The following is a 16792-nucleotide window of genomic DNA, read 5'->3' as shown; positions in this document are numbered from 1 at the left end:
GCACTGGCTACCTGTGGCTTTTCGGGTGCGTTTCAAGGTGTTGGTTATCATCTTCAAAGCGCTCCATGGCACAGGACCTAGTTATCTGCGGGATCGTATCCTGCCCCATACATCCCTTCGGCCGATTCGCTCTCACAGAGAGGGACTCCTCCGGGTGCCGTCCACTAGGCAATGCCAGCGGGCGAAGCCCAGGAGTAGGGCCTTCTCTGTGATGGGCCCGACCCTCTGGAATGACCTCCCCCCGGATATCAGGACTACCACCGATCTCCGCTCCTTCCGTAAGAAACTAAAGACCCACCTGTTCAATTTAGCCAGCCTGGCCTAATTTCTAATTCCCAATTTTAGTCCCTCAAGCCTGCATTTTTTAAATTTTCTAGGGGTATGCTTTTAGTTGTTTTTAATTTTTACTTTTTCTGTACAGTTGTATGAGGTTTAATTCGTTTTTAAGGGTATAGGATATTCGTCTTTTGTATTCGTTTTAATGAGACACCTGTACACCGCCCCGAGTCCCTTCGGGGAGAGGGGGTGGTCTATAAATCCTGAAAAATAAATAAATAAATAAAAGACTCCCAAAGGCCCCCCAGGCTTCTCTGGCAACCAGCCAACCCACCGCTTCTGTCAGCAAGGGGGCTGCTTTCCCTCTTTGCCCTCACCTGCCCCCCAAGACTAATCCCTTGATTTGCCAGGTGGTGCAAACATGGATGGGACTCTCCAGGGGCACAGGGGAGTCACCCAATGTGGTGGCAAGGCTAAAAAGGGAATACCTGAGTTGGGGGGGGGAGGTGTCACGTGGCTCCAGGCCACTTTCACACACAGCCAGCCAAGCTTTGGACGCAGGCCCCTTCCGGGGGTGGGAGAAATGGAGTTTGCTAACCAGGTAGCAAAAGAGGTTAGGCATGTTGACTTCCTTATCAAGGAAGTCAATTATATTCACATTTGCTCTTTTATTGAGCTGAAGCCAGCAGTAAAAGGTTTTGCACACAAGGCTAACAAGGCTAACAATTCAAATCAGGCACTGCTTGGACTCCCAACCAGAGACTATTTGTGTCCACTTAGATGCAAGTCTCTCCACATACTTTAAAATTGCACTCTGGTTACTCGACAGTGATGTTTCCGATCCTATGGAGAAGCCGAATGCGGAAGAGAGATTTCAGAAGGGCCCCCGGAACCCGCATTCTCTGCTCCTCTTCGGCATTGCCCTGCTCTCACCTGGGACGGAGAAGGAGAAGGGCTTGGGGGGCCTCTTTTGGACCACTCCTCAAATAAGCTTCCTAACTGCAGTTGGAGTTTTAAGCCTTTCTCCAATGATACCCTAAGGTGCAGCTTTGTTATTAAGTGATTAGGAAAATGCTGATTAAGTGTTCTCACTGACAGGACATTTCTCCTTAGTTCTACCTGGGATCTTTCCTTGACCAGCGTCCACCCATTGCTTCTTGAGCTATTTTCTCAGATGCTTTGGAGAATAAGTCAAAACCCCCCTGTTAGATCTGGGCAACGAGAGACAGACTGCGGACACGAAGTGACTTAACAGCTCTTTATTAATAGTAGTAGTGATCCAGCTTGCTCTGTGGTCGGAGGGTTCCCCTTTTATAGGGATCGGGTACGACCCTCGACCAATCAGAACGATACCTGTTTCCCGCTGTAGCAGCGGACCAGAGGGGAGACTTACTACGATATATGCTAATATCTAACACCCCTCCCCTCCTAGATGGAACGTTGCGGTAGGTAACATAGTCTTTTAGGTATGTGGGTGTTTGTCTTGCTCGGGAGGAGCGTCGTAGTTCGGGTTGGTTAGAAGTGGTTGCAGGATCGGGTGCTTTTCCTGTTTCACATTCGGGAGGTTTTGTGCCTTCGTTGCTAAGGCGTTCTGGAGTCTGCTCGGTTGCGTTGTCTGGGGTTTGCTCTGCTTCGTGCGTGTTTTCTTGTTCCAAGCTTGGTTCGCAGTTGTCGTAGTTTTCTATGATGGGGCTCTCGCGTGGCTGACTTTCTGTAGGCAGGGAAATTTCGTCTTCGTTTCGAAGGTCTGAGTGTGCTAGGCGACCCCGAAGTTGATTGATGTGCCTTTTCCAGTTCCGCCCATCTTCTAGTTCCAGCAGATACGATCGTGGACCCGTGATGCCAATGACCTTTGCCGGCATCCACAATGTTCCCCCTGCATAGTTGTGGGCGTATACTGAATCCCCTATGCTGAAAGACCGAATTTTGCTTGTGGAGTCTGGGGGAGCTGTGGCAGAGTAATTTGGGTGAAGACGGTCCAGGTGAGACCGTAGACGGCGGCCCATGAGTTCAGCGGGACTCCTACCCGTCGTTGCGCTTGGGGTAATATGCTGAATTAGGAGGTAATGGTCAATGCGTGTTTGCCAATCACCTGGACCCATCCTAGCGAGGGCCTCTTTTGCGAATCGCACCATTCTCTCCGCCTGTCCGTTTGATGCCGGATGGAATGGCGCGACGAGGGCATGCCGAATTCCCTGACCTGCTAAAAACGTTTCGAAATGCATGGCCGTGAATTGGGGCCCGTTATCGGAGACTAGGAGGTCGGGCAGGCCATGAGTGGCGAAAAGTCGCCGTAGAACCTTAATGACTGCCTCTGCCGTGGTTGAAGTCATTAGGACTACATCTAGCCATTTTGAGTATGCATCCACAACTATAACCATGGTATCCTATTGCGCCGGCTGGAGGGGTTGGGGGTTGGAGGCACCGTGCTACGGTGGTTCCGCTCCTACCTCTCTGGCCGGACGCAATGTGTGTTGACGGGGGAGCAGAGGTCGACCGCAAGGCCACTCATTTGTGGGGTCCCTCAGGGGTCGATCCTCTCGCCTCTCCTGTTCAACATATATATGAAGCCGCTGGGCGAGATCATCTGTGGTTTTGGGGTGAGTTACCATCTGTACGCTGATGATACTCAGTTGTACATTTCCACCCCAAACCACCCCAACGAGGCTGTCGAAGTGATGGCCCGGTGTCTGGAAGCCGTACGGGTCTGGATGGATGACAACAGGCTCAGGCTCAACCCCTCCAAGACAGAGTGGCTGTGGTTCCCGGCTTCCCGATTCAATCAGCATACTCCATCGCTGACCATCGGGGATGAGCAATTAGCCCCGGTGGAAGGGGCGCGCAACTTGGGCGTCCTCCTTGATGATCGGCTGACCTTAGAAGATCACGTGGCGGCCGTGGCAAGGGGGGCGTTCCACCAGGTTCGCCTGGTGTGCCAGTTGCGGCCCCTTTTGGACCGGGAGGCCTTGCGCACAGTCACTCACGCGCTGGTGACGTCCCGCCTGGACTACTGTAACGCTCTCTACATGGGGCTCCCCTTGAGGTGCGCCCGGAGACTGCAGTTGGTCCAGAATGCAGCCGCGCGGGTTATTATGGGGAGATCGAGATTCTCCCATATAACACCTATCCTGCGCGAGCTGCACTGGCTTCCTGTGGCCTACCGGGTGCGCTTCAAGGTACTGGTTACCATCTTCAAAGCGCTCCATGGCACAGGGCCCAGTTACCTGCGGGATCGCGTCCTGCCCCATACATCCCTGCGACCCATTCGCTCACACAGAGAGGGGCTACTCCGGGTGCCGTCCTCTAGAGAGTGCCAGAGGGCGGTGCCCAGGAGTAGGGCCTTCTCTGTGGTGGGCCCTACCCTTTGGAATGACCTCCCCCCAGACATCCGGACAACAACCGACCTTCGCTCCTTCCGTATGAAGCTGAAGACCTACCTGTTTTGTCAAGCCGGCCTGGCATAACGTTACAATCTTGCCACCCCAGGTCATTTTATAATGGGAAATTTTGTTTTTTAAAGTTTTTAGAGTTTAATATTTTTGGGGTTTTAAATTTTGTAAGTATGCTTATTTATGGACTTATTTTTACCTCCTCTGCACGATATATGGTGCTATCTTGATTATTGCTCTGTACGTCGCCCCGAGTCCCTGTGGGGAGAGGGGGCGACTAATAAGTTCAATAAAATAAATAAATAAATAAATAAATATAAGGAAAGTCTGACCTTGGAATGGCCCTGCGAAGTCGATGTGTATTCGCGACCAGGGTGCTTTAGGTTTCTCCCATTCTGTGGCGGGCGCTTCCGGGGGTGCTGGTCTCGATTCCTGGCATGGGTCGCAAGTGGCCACCCACTCCTCTATTTCTTTGTCCATGTTTGGCCACCAAACGTAACTTCTTGCTAACGCCTTCATTCTAACAATCCCCGGATGACCCACATGTAAAGCATCTAATACATTCCTACGTAAAACATACGGAATAACAACTCGATCCCCCCACAATAAACAACCTTGTAACACTGAGAGTTCGTCCCGTTTTGACCAAAACATTTTGAATTCCGGGCCCACGTTTCCTTTCGGCCACTCCCTCCAAACCCAAGTTTGAACTTGCTTTATTACATTGTCTTTAGAGGAGAACCTTGCAACGTCGTATGAAGAAACCGGTCCAGAGTCCAAACAGTCAATGAGCAATACCGGTACTTCTGGAGTGGGGTCTGGCAGAATGTCAGGTAATGGGCAACGGCTGAGTGCGTCTGCGTGTCCGAGAGTGGAGCCCGGTCGATGAATCAATTTGTATGAATACGCAGCCAGGAAAACAGTCCACCTGGTCATGCGTGGAGAAAGGGAGACCGGGGTGGGGCGGTTTCCCGCCAAAAGTCCCAACAACGGTTTGTGATCTGTAATTAGTTCAAAATCGCGGCCGTAGAGGTATTCGTGGAAACGCTTTACTCCAGCTACAGCAGCCAGCGCTTCCCTGTCCATTTGGCTGTAATTCCTTTCGGCCGATGAAAGAGTTCTGGAGTAGAAGGCGATGGGTGCTTCTTTTCCGTCGGGCATCCTGTGGCTGAGGACTGCTCCAACTCCGAAGGGTGATGCGTCGCAGGTTAATACCAGCGGTAGGGTCTGGCTGTATTGAACAAGCAGTGAGTCAGTGGTGAGCAGGCGCTTTACCCCGGCGAAAGCTGCAGCTCCGGATCGTCCCCATTTCCATGGTGCGTTCCTCTGGAGTAGACGGTGTAGTGGCTCAGCAACGGTCGCCTTTTGCCTCAGAAAAACGCTGTAGAAGTTAAGTAATCTGAGGAAGGCCTGCAACTCGGTCTGATTTTGTGGTGTGGGGGCGTCCTGGATCGCCTTAATTTTCTTTGAAGTGGGGTGTATTCCCTGACCATCGATTCTATAACCCAGGAATTCTACGCTAGGCACGTTAATTTGGCATTTTTCCTTTTTAAGGCGGAGACCCTTTTCTCTGATTCTGGCCAAAACAGTTCTGACTCTTTTATTTAATTGCTCCTCGTTTGCAGCGGACACCAAGATGTCGTCAAAATAGGGGACGACTCCCGGTATCCCTTGCAAAAGTCGTTCCATGACGCTCTGGAACAATCCTGGGGCAATGCTCACGCCGAATTGTAGCCGGTTGCATTTGAATGCTCCTCTATGCGTCACTATAGTTTGGGCCTCCGCTGTGGCACTATCAACTGGCAGTTGCTGGTAAGCTTGTGCCATGTCTAACTTAGCAAATACCTTTCCTGGCCCCAACGAGTGCAATAAGTGCTGTACTACAGGCACAGGATATGCGCTCTGTTGTAGCACGACATTAATTGTGCATTTATAGTCCGCGCAGATGCGGACTGATCCGTCTGGTTTGACTGGGGTCACGATGGGTGTTTCCCAGCGCGCGTGATCTACCGGCTCAAGGATTCCTTGCTCCACTAACTTATCTATTTCCTTATCTATTTTTGGGCGGAGTGCAAAAGGCACTCGTCTCGGTTTAATTTGGATTGGCGCCACTTTAGGGTCTAAATTGAATGATATTGGTTTACCCACATACTTACCAAGACCGGGGCTGAACACATCCTCGAACTCCTTAAAAATCTGTTCAGCGCTGCTGTTTCTCACGGCGTTAATTCCGGTGACTTCTAATCCCAGGGCTTCAAACCAATCAAGCCCCAGAAGGTTCTGTAATGGTGCGCTGGCGATGGTCACGGGCAGCTGGGCTTCGATGTCCTTGAAACGGATGTGGAATGTGCCTTGGCCCACGATGGGGACTTGGTTCCCCTGGTAGTCTCGCAGCAGGACGTCTGGAGCGCGTAGTTGGCTCTTTCTGAGGCTAGGGATAGCCTGTTTCATGGATGCCCATGAAATAATCGTCAGGGTCGATCCTGTGTCAACTTCTAGCTCGCAGGGTGAGCCTTCCAAGAGGACTGTGACTCTCAGCCTTTTTGGCCGCTTAGGGCGGACCTGATGTATTGTGGTGAGATACGTTCGCAACTCCTCTCTCTGGGTCAACTCTATCTCATTGTCTACATCCTGAAAATACTCTCGTTGAGCGTCTTGATAGAACGCTCTTTCAGCTCTTTGTGTGTATTCTCTCTGGGGATACGCTCGCTCAGCTCCTTGTGAGTAATCTCTCTGGGGATACGCTCGCTCAGCTCTTTGGGAATTTTCTCTCTGGGTATACACTTGTGGATTTCTCTCTGGGCGCCCTTTCTGATTCCGCCAAGCCCCTGGGTTGGGCTTCTGTTGGCGGTACATGGGTGGCTGCCATGAGGCAGGGACTCCGCTCCGGCACACTCGTGCGATGTGCCCAAGTTTGTTGCAGTGCGAACAAACAACGTTCCTGAACCTACAAGTAGACCTGGGGTGATTCCCTCCGCAACTTGCGCAGGGCGGCAAGCGGGATCCGGGTCTCCCCCCAGGCCTCATGTGACTGCTCCGCATCAGGTCACTATCCTCGAACTCGGGATCCTCGTAGGCGGGGCTTGTGTCCTCGTAGTGAACTTTGGTGTGTCTTGGCGCTGGCTGGTCAGTGTTGAATTGTCTCCGCTGATCTGTCTGCTGCTTCTGAAGCTCTTGCCTCCTCGAGTACAATCTGTAGGCTTAAATTGGTTTTTGCTAACAGCCGCTTTTGTAGGGAAATGTCTCTCAGCCCGCTAACGAGTCGATCCATAATCTGCTCATCCAGGTCTCTGAATCCACAATGTGTGGCTGCTTTACGTAGGGCTGCAACATATTGGTTGATAGATTCTCCCGCCTTCTGGTTCCTCGTGTTGAACGCTTGGCGGCAAACGTGGCGGGAAGGTTTTGGCGCGTAATGAGTCTGTAGGGCCTGTTGCAACGTCGCCCATGATACTGCCTGTATTGGAGTAGGCGCGGTGAGGTCTCTGGCCGTATTGAAGACTTCCTTTCCGCAGTAGCCGAGGAAAATGTTTTTCTTCCTTGCGTCGGTGATCCCCGTGTATTCGTTTGCTTCGAGGAAACACTCGAAACGAATCATGAAGGCTTCCCATTCGTCGTTTTCTGGGTCGAAAGGAGCGGGGGGAGCATGCATCGCCATCTTCTCTGTTTGAATTTGCCGCGCTGCGGTGATCTGATATGGCGGCCGGAATTTCTGCCGAATTCCTGGGCTGGATCAAATCCGGAGATTCTGGAGGTAGCGTTCTTCGTCCTTTCTGCCTCTCGATCCCACCTTCATCGCCAATGTTAGATCTGGGCAACGAGAGACAGACTGCGGACACGAAGTGACTTAACAGCTCTTTATTAATAGTAGTAATGATCCAGCTTGCTCTGTGGTCGGAGGGTTCCCCTTTTATAGGGATCGGGTACGCCCCTCAACCAATCAGAACGATACCTGTTTCCCGCTGTAGCAGCGGACCAGAGGGGAGACTTACTACGATATATGCTAATATCTAACACCCCCCTTCTCTGTGACACCCTATCGAGTACTGTAAGACAGCTATCATGTCCCTCAGATCCTTTTTCTTCAGTGGGCTAGATTTTCCTAGATCCCTCAACCGTTCATCATTCAATTTACCTTCCAGACCTTTTATCATCTTTGCTGCTCTTCTCTGCACTCTTTCAAGGATCTTTTTTTGCACTGTGTTGACCAGAACTGGACACAGGATTCCAAGTGTGGTATAAAGGGGTATTATCACTTCACACAATCTTGTTAGTGTCCCTCTGTTGATGCACCCCAGAACTGCGTTGGCTTTTCTTGGTGGTTGCCTCATACTTAAGTGGTGGGCCACTAGGACACCTAGATCCTTCTCACTGCGGTTGAGCTCACCACTGAATTGCAGGAGGATGGTGATTTCAAACATGCCAAAGTTTCCAAATGGGGACAGCTGAAGCAGGAAACAATAGCAACAAGAACCTGACCTCTGTCCTCCTGAACCTGCAACCATTGTGAGGAGTGCTATAGGTTGCCATGAAAGGCCAGGCCTCCTCCGACAGGCAGATAAGAACTGGAGGAAGAGCAGAGGCCGAAAGGGTTCCTGCTTCCTCAAGGCATGGCTGTAACCCAGGAGACTCGGGTCCTTATTTTGCTCTGTTTTGCTTTCACTTCAGAAAGTCACAAGGAAGGACTCTCAGCCTGGTTAATAGGCTGTGCTTTGCTTTAGTGGTTCAACTGGAATATCAGGTGACAGCCTCTCAAATATTGGAAGATTGAAATCTTGTCACCTCTAGTCCTTCTGTTCATTAGACACTCACACACTCTGTCCTGCAACCATCTGTGGTTGTCCACTAGGACTCCTAGATCCCTCTCACAGTTACTGCTGTTGAGCCAGGTACCGCCTATTCTATACCTGTGCATTAGGGGTTGTTTTTTTTGCCCAAATACAGGACCTTGATTTTCTCACCTCTGAATTTCATTTTGTTGGAAAGGGCCCAATGTTCAAGACTATCAAGATCCTTCTGAATCTGAGTCCATTTTCTAAAGTGTTGGCTCTTCCTCCTACCTTGGTGTCATCAGCAAATCTGATGAGTTCCCTTTCTATCTCCTCCTCCTGGGGGAAAAAGGAGCACATGGGCTGTGTTGGCTGCCAGAATGCCTGAAAGTATTATTTAAATAATGCTGTCCGGACAGTCTTATTGGGCAAATCCAACTCATTTTCTCCAGAGTGCCAGACCTTCAAATGATCCCCTGGCTGCCTCCTTTGGAATCTCCTTGCCTAAAAGTGAAGGAGCCTTTTTTCTCCTGAACAACTGACAAAGAGGGGGGGGGGGCATAATCCAGCCATTGTCTTGTGGGTAATTATCTTGTCTCCTTTGTGGCTACTGTTAATTAAACCAAGGAAAATTTAAGGAAGACTAAGGTGGTCCTGGAGGTCTGCAGGGGGCTCCTGGGAGAGCCTTCCTTCAAGAGGCAGGTCTTCCTCCCTCCCTAGCCAGTCCCAGGGATGAGGTAGGAGCCTTGATCCATGGTTTCCATAGCCAGCTTGGCTAAAACTGCAGTCCGGCACATCTGCTGAGCACTGAAGCGGGGAAAGGAGAAGTGAGAACTGGTACCTTTTTTCTGCCAGGATGGCTAATGGGCACTGCTACTCTTGGCCATTCGCCATAAACTTTGCTTATTTTAACTATGTTCAAGAAGGGCTTTGGGTTTTGGACTTGTGGAGGAAGAAACGGCAACCTGAAGAGGACTTCATGAAAAGCGGAGCTGATGAATGCAGTGAGATTAATAGACCAGCTCTTTCCCAAAAGTCTCCAGTTTCTCTCCAGGGGATGCAAGAGCCAGTCTCCAGAGGTAGTGGAGCTCAAACCTTTGAAGGTTCAAAAACTTGCTTTCCTCATCGCTTCCGGAAGTCCCTTTTTCAACTGCTTTTCAACTTTTAGAATCCTTTGGATCCACGTGTCTCATAGCACCTGGTGAGTTTCTTTCAATCCTTAGTGAAATAAATTTTATCTACAACTTTAAGAATTTTTTTTTAATAAACAGCAAAAAGGTGATTAAAATTTTGATTTTAGAAAGTTAATGTGCTGAAGTGAGTAAATTGACATTTGAACTTAGAGAACAAGAAGATAAACAATATTATAGGATATGGGATTTATTTCATTCGTGGTTAGATAAAAAATATGGAAATGAAAGCTACTAGAGAATGTTGTAAGTACAAGAACAATTGAATGATATAGAATATAACATTAAAATATTTTACTAGTGGAGATAATTGAGATGATGTGTTGAACCGCAACGGCACAAATGATCACAATACTTAATATATCTTGTGGAAAATGAAGAATAATGGTGATAGTCAAATAAGTAAGGTACAATAATAGTAATGTATATAAATATATTTGATTGGATAATATGTGAGTTTATATTAATTGTAAGTGATGACTGTGGAAGGGATGCACAGAAATCTTGTAATCAACCGACACACTGTTTGTACTGGAAGATGGCTTTATGTTTTTTGTTTCGTTTGTGTTTGTCTAAAAATAAAAACTTTTCAAAAAAAATAATTTGATTTCAGAAAGTTAAAAATGGACTAAGGGTCCAGATAAATGGGAAATACGTTTTTGGAATTAATCATAAAGAATTTTCCCCTGGAAAAATGATTTCGTTTTGATTAAAAAAAACGATTTAAAAAATTGGACACTAGAGGGAACTAAATGTTCCGATTAGCCGGCCTGGCCCACTTATAGTTCTACTCTTACCTCCTGGCGGATATTTTATTTGGGATAGCTTTTAAGGTTAATGTTTTTAACTTTTTAAAATTTTTCTAAAAATTTTAATCTAACTTAACTAAATTGTACAGGGAACTTCTACTACCTCCTCTAGTCCTATGTTTAATTTATTTATTTATTTATTTTATACTTATAACATGTATATTTACTGTTTAACTATTTTAATATGACTGTACACCGCCCCGAGTCTCTTTTGAGAGAGGGGCGGTCTAGAAATCCAATAAAGTTAAAGTTAAAGTTTACAATTAAAAGTTGAAGAGCACAAATACAAAATATTCTAACACTGGACATGTTGAAGGATATTTGTGAAAATATTAATTAACATTAGTAACACTTAATTAACATCAATGGTGTCAACAGATACATACGCACCTGTGGAGAGACTAAAAGATACTATGGAAGAAGAGGGTCGGTCAGGTTTTAGAACTTAGAATCAAAGGGTTGAAAGTCCCTTGAAAGTCTCTGCCTTGAAAGTCCCTGAGGAAGGAGGAGACCTTATACCATTCTGGGCGAGCGGCTGTCCAATCTCCTCTTGAAAACCTTCAGCGATGGAGCACCCACAACCTCTGGAGGGAATCCCTTCCACTGATCAATTATTCTCAATATCAGGAAATTTCTCCTACGTTCCAGGTTGCCTCTCTTTTTAACGAACGTCCATGGGGTTACTGCTCGTCCTGTTCTCCTGTGGTGCTTTGAAGACTAAAGTCAATCTCTGCTCTGTCCTCTCTGACAACCACTCAGTTACCAGAAGACTGTCCTCGTATTTGTAGGAAGGGTCGGCTGGAGTTTTCATCCGGGAGAGAGAAAAGAGAGGGCCACCAAATGAAGAGAGAAAGCGGCTACTTGAAAAGAAAGTGTCCTTGATTGATGACCAGAAGCAGTTACAGCCATTGTTTCTGGGACAGCTGACCAGTTGCTTTCGTGAGTTGATGAGTTTTTATACATTTTTGGTGATTTGCAATTTCGGAGTTTGGATGTGTGTGTCTTTTATTATTTAATTAATGTTGTTTTCTTGCCCACTCAGGATTGTGACTGGCCCAAGGTGGGGCAAATGTTAATCCTCAGTATTTGTTTCCTTAGTTGAATCCTATCAGTTTGATTTAATCAGTTTCGGCTTGTTTCCGTTGTGTTGCCTATTTGGAGATTGCTGCTGCGCTTTCCCAGTGAATGGGGAAGGTCCAGATGTATGAATGAAAGGTTGTTTGCATTCATGGACCTCAGCCTCATTCAGGGGGCTTGCTCGAGGCTCTTTCAGAAGGCCAAAGCGGAGCTTTTGGGCAAATTTCCTTTTTTTCTAACCAGGCGATTTCTGGGGTTGGGGAAGGAGCAGGGAGGGAGGAGGGGGAGTCCCACCATATATTATCCCTAGTCCTTTTCTTCATTAGATGACACTTCCCTACTTCCCTTATCCAGTTATCGTAAGTCTTAACCTCGAGACTCTTTCAGTTTCTCTCTCCCCTATGAAGGTGGCAAACCACTCGCTGAAGACCTGGCCAAGAGAACTGGGTCCGGCTGAACGGAAGAGAATGAAAAAGAAAGTGAGACATCGGAATAGGAGGAGAAGAGATGGCCTGTTGTATTTTAAGAGGCAATGATGAATTCACACTTGGTGAAGGTGGGATGTTACTTTTTATATCTTTCTTTATTAGGGTTCAGCTCCTTCTGAGACAGTCTGTTCTATTGGGGAACACTTCTTGCTGTGAAGATTTCTGGCTGAAATCGCTTTGCAGCTGCTGCTAACTCGTCTCTATTCTCTGACATTCAGACCCTCTTTGTAGGCTCTGCTGCAGGGAGTCGTCTTCCCGCTCCTACCTTCCTTCCATTTTTCCTACCTAATGAAGGCCCCGGGGCCCCCATCTTCTTTCTGGCGCTCTGATGATCCCATTCGTGCCATTTATGAACCTGCTGGACCACGCAGGGCCTAGAAAGGAGCCCAGAGAGCTGCCACTCCGGGTTTCTTTCCAACTTGACGAGGACTCATTGTGGTCCACTCAGTTGTTGTGCGTGATTGTTCAATGACATCTGTGTCTGCCCCATACTAGTGGCTCACTACTGACCACTGTAACCCACACACCCACTACTGAGGGGGTGAATACAGAATAGAATACAGAATAACAGAATTGGAAGGCAGGTCTTCTCGTCCAGCCTCCTGCTCAAGCAAGAGAGATCTTATACCATTCCAGACAAGTGGCTGTCCAATCTCTCCTTGAAAGCCTCCAGTGGTGGAGCGCCTGCAACCTCTGGAGGGAAGCCCTGCCACTGGTCAGCTGCAGGAGGCCCGGGTTAAAAAAAAAGTAATGCTTATAGTTCCCTAGTCTGAGTGCAAATGAACAGGAAAGGAATAGCATCCATGGGGTCATCCTCCAACCCGTATCTTGTCATCTTTTCTTCAGGTTCTGAAGCAGGGATAAAATGACCATCAAATGAAAGCCATCATCTCTTCTTTCTTGTTCTGCAGAATGCCACGTGGAGGATTTAAGTTAGTGGAATTGGAAGTCCTGGGTATGGAAGCCCCCCCCGCCCCAACAGTTCCAGGCATTTGAATCTGGATCTCTCATGGCGCAGCGGAGGAAACCCGATGACCACAATAATTCTATAGTTTAGACGTTTCAAAACTTTCCATTTTGTTTCTGCAAAAGAGCGATAATGGCTGAAGTTGCTAATGGAAGAACTGATTGTGCTCAGACCAGACAAATCTGTTGCACGCTCACTGAGCAGATATCTCTGACTCTCAAGGCTGGGAAAAGAACGTGGAAGAAGTGGAGGAAGTAACACAGAATTGAAACCTGAGAGTAAGTAGGCATGTGATTATAAGCTTGATTTCTTGGTTCTGCAGTTGGCAGATATTCTGCATATAAAAGATCTGCTGACTTAAAATAAAATAATACAAGAAATAAGAGGGCTTGGGAGCTTTCAGCTTCCTCTTTTCAGAAGGAACGCTGGAGCCAATTAGGACGGTGGAGCCGGAAGGCACCAGAGGGATCATGTAGCGAGTGGAAAAATCCATTTGTAGCATTGTTAAGATGTAGCTGCCCAATACCTGTTTAAGGCCTCCAGGGATGGAGAATGCGCAACTTCCAAGGGAGACCATTTTACTGGTGATCAGACTTTCCCATCAGGAAGTTTTCCCTATACAGTATTATCTTACCATTTTCATGGTAGCTTCCTTGAAGTGCCTGAACCCTGGTATCGGCTCTCCCCTCCCTCCTCTTTCCTCTAGATTGAGCATCTTCAATTCCTCCAGACTGTCCTCCAAGGGCAGGTCTTGCTTCACCTTCCTCGCCTTTTCTAAGCCCCTTCAAGCCGGCCAGAATCCTTCTGGAAATGTGCTGCCCAAATCGTGCAGGGTGCTCCAGGAGGGGTCTCCCCAGAGCCAAGGGGAGGGGAAGGAGGACTTGGGGCATTTTTGCAGGTGATTCTTCTAACGCAGCCCAAAACTGCATCCGCCCTTCTAGCGTGTCTCCTGCGACCGAGTCACGTTCGGCTGGTTGTCGGAGTCCACACCCAAGTCTCTCTCTGCTGTTGTGCTTCCAGGCCACAGATCCCCCAAATTCCTTACATGTGTTGAAACAAGTCTTAATCTTCTCAATCTGTCCTCTAAATTAGACTACAATCTCATTCTGTCGTCATCGTGGTTAGCCGGATCTCCTAGTTTTGTGTTGCCTGCAAATCTGGCAAGCAGCCTCTTATTTGGGTCTTTAGGAAGATGTTGCATCCCACGGCCTCAAGGCCGATTCCTTTTGCTCGGGGCTCTTAACCCCAAGCAGAGGCAGCTGTTGAATGCTGCTCCCTTTAGGCAGCCAGTTGAGGATTTCTCAGCCCAAGTCTTGGCAGGCTCTCTTGGACTCCTCTGCACGAACCTCTAGCTCTGGTGCGAAGATGCCTCGCCAACCTTCATTTGTGGAGGACATGGATGAACGACGTCTGCAGGTGCCCCTGGTCCCCAGCCTCCCCGTTCTTCTTTTTGACCTCGGTCAAAAGAGCCATTTTCTGACCTTGCTGGCACAAGGGCTGCCTGGTGGGCTGCCTGCTGGACTTTGGCGCCCACCGGTGAGCGTTTGCTGGGCACAGGGCTGCCTGCCTCCTTTGGAAGAACCCATCCTGCACTCTGCTTTGTGAGGTGGTGTGTGGGCCCCTTTTCTCCTGGGATCACCTCCCTGGGCAGCCAGGCGCTCCCACGCTGCCCCTTTCGACCTGCCCAAGGAGGGAGGGAGTGGGGGGAGGGGCTGTTTGGTGCAGAAAGCCCCACATAAATGCAGGGAGGCCAACCCCACTTCACATAGCTCTCAAAAGAACCTTTTAAATGTAAACGAAATGACCTATTTTGGAACACCACAAAAACAACCTGTAAAGACAAAGATGAAGCCGTGCTCCCTTGCTGAGGGTCCTGACTGGAAGGCTGAGTGCAGCAGACAAGTTTCCCCTCCCAGCCCAAGGGACACGGACAGAGGGGAGCTGGGCCTTCTAGTCTCCTCCCTCAGCACAGGCAGCTCTTTTGACGGGGGGGGGGGGGGGGCGCTACACTTGAATCGCATTACACACACACGCACGCACACACACACACACACAGAGCACATTCTGCAGGAAGAGAATTCTAGTAGTAGAAACAGTCACAATATTCTTGGCCGAAGTGTGAAGTGGTCAGCCAAATGCTGGATTTCAAGTAAACTATTGTATTCCTCACCCTTAAGCAGGCAAAACTTTCTAGCTAGCGGTAATTTATCAGCAACAGGAACGGGAAGTAAAGCCTGAGTCCCTTAATAAGGCTTCCAGGTGGGCTTCCTGGAACTTTTCATCAAGGATGTGAGGCTGAAGCATGACAGAGTCAAAAGGGAAACCTCTGAAAGCAAAATGAAACCAGATCTGCCAGCACTGCAGTATTAAAAGCAGTAGGGATGGGGGAGGGGTGTTGGGGGTTTGCCTGCTGCTGCTCACTTAGAAAGGCTGAGAAACATTTGGATCCCAAAATAAATGATTGTCACGCATGCTTATAACACGCTTCCCCTGGTGATCCTGCCTCTCCTCTTCAGTGCAAGCCACCCAATTGTCCTCCCCCTCCCCTCCCCTCCCCTCCTGTGGCTACTGTTATTCCCAGCAGCCACGCAAAGTAGGATTTCTGCTGCTCTGGCCCTGGAACCTCTCTTCCCGCTTCTCAGCCCAGGGAAAGCGTGTCGGGGGCAGAAGAGGTTCCAGCCGATGGAGCAGCTCTCCCCTGGCCCCGCCTGCCTTCAGGGAGGTCATGTCAGGATAGTGTCTTCCTCCCTCCCTTCCCGCACTCTTCTGCCCCACCATCTAATCTCCCTAGGAGGGAATTAACGGCGCAGCCTCTCAGCTCTGCTTTCAACCGCTTTTCTTTCCCCTGCTCCTTCCATGGAGGCCACGGGAGGCCCTCCCCCCCCACGTGTGTGTGCTTCAGGTCACGTCGTCCCGGATGGGGCACTGACTCGGCCGGGGTGGTGGCGGTGGGAATCTTCCCTCCTGCCCGCTTCCTGCTTCTTCTCGGCTGCTGCCTCCCTTCCCACCCGCTCCACACCCAGGTTGAAATCAGGTTTATTGAAACAGCGGCCAGCCAAAAGGTGCCCAGGTGCTTCTGCTGCCAGAGGAGGCGGCTGCAGAGGAGAGCCCAGCATAGGACAGGTGCTCCTGTCTCACCAGGCCTGGAGCTGGGAGCAGAATGGGCAGCAAAGGCATCCCTCCCCCGGGCCTGGCTCTGGGTTCAGGGAAAGCCAGATGGGCCGATCCAAGTACCGCAAAGGGTCCCCTGGCTGAGGCCACCCCAGACACCGAGTCTTCGGTGCAAGTTGGAAAAACTGTAAATCGCGTGGAGAAAACTCCCAGGAGTCCGTATTCCTGCACTTCATCCTTAACGGATTAGCATTCTCTTTTTTAAAGTCTAAAATGACAGCCTGGGTTTCCTTCCAAAGGAGAGGAATGGAGGCCCAGGACAGGAGAGTTTCATAGATGAAGGTTGGGTCACTCTTCACGCACCCCATATTAAAGGGGCTTGTTCTGTTTCAACTGAAAGGGTTGGCTAGCCACAATGCACAAACTAATTCTGTGTCGAAATCCATCTGTCGGTTTCTCAAACATTTTCCTCCTCTGAGAAACGCATAGTACATAAAGTGGGTGTACTTGGAGTGAGGCTGATGTGGGACCCTGGGTGTATACACAGAGACTTGCCCCCCTGCAGGCAGCCTGCGCAAACTGAAACTATGCTTACAGATCTCCGTGCCCAGAGGCAGTCTACCTCTGAGTGCCACATGCTGGGAACAGTGGCTGCACGGCTGCTGGGAGCCTCTCCAGAACTGGCCAGAGTGGAAACGAGATGCCGAGAAAGACAG

At 49.1% G+C, this 16792-nt stretch overlaps 1 long non-coding RNA gene across 1 annotated transcript; it reads left to right on the top strand.

The window, feature by feature from the left end:
* Positions 1 to 11080: 11080 nt before the first annotated feature.
* LOC309396339 lies at positions 11081 to 13310 on the top strand. The gene is made up of 3 exons (XR_014176089.1): positions 11081 to 11372; positions 11898 to 12066; positions 12845 to 13310. It is a non-coding gene; the product is annotated as an uncharacterized lncRNA (long non-coding RNA).
* The last annotated feature ends 3482 nt before the right edge of the window (positions 13311 to 16792 follow it).

This window comes from Natrix helvetica, assembly GCF_964273705.1.
Source record: "Natrix helvetica genome assembly, chromosome: 8".
Taxonomy (NCBI): Eukaryota; Metazoa; Chordata; class Lepidosauria; order Squamata; family Natricidae; genus Natrix; species Natrix helvetica.
Note: the sequence above shows the minus strand (reverse complement) of the source record. Positions and strands in the feature narration are given on the sequence as shown.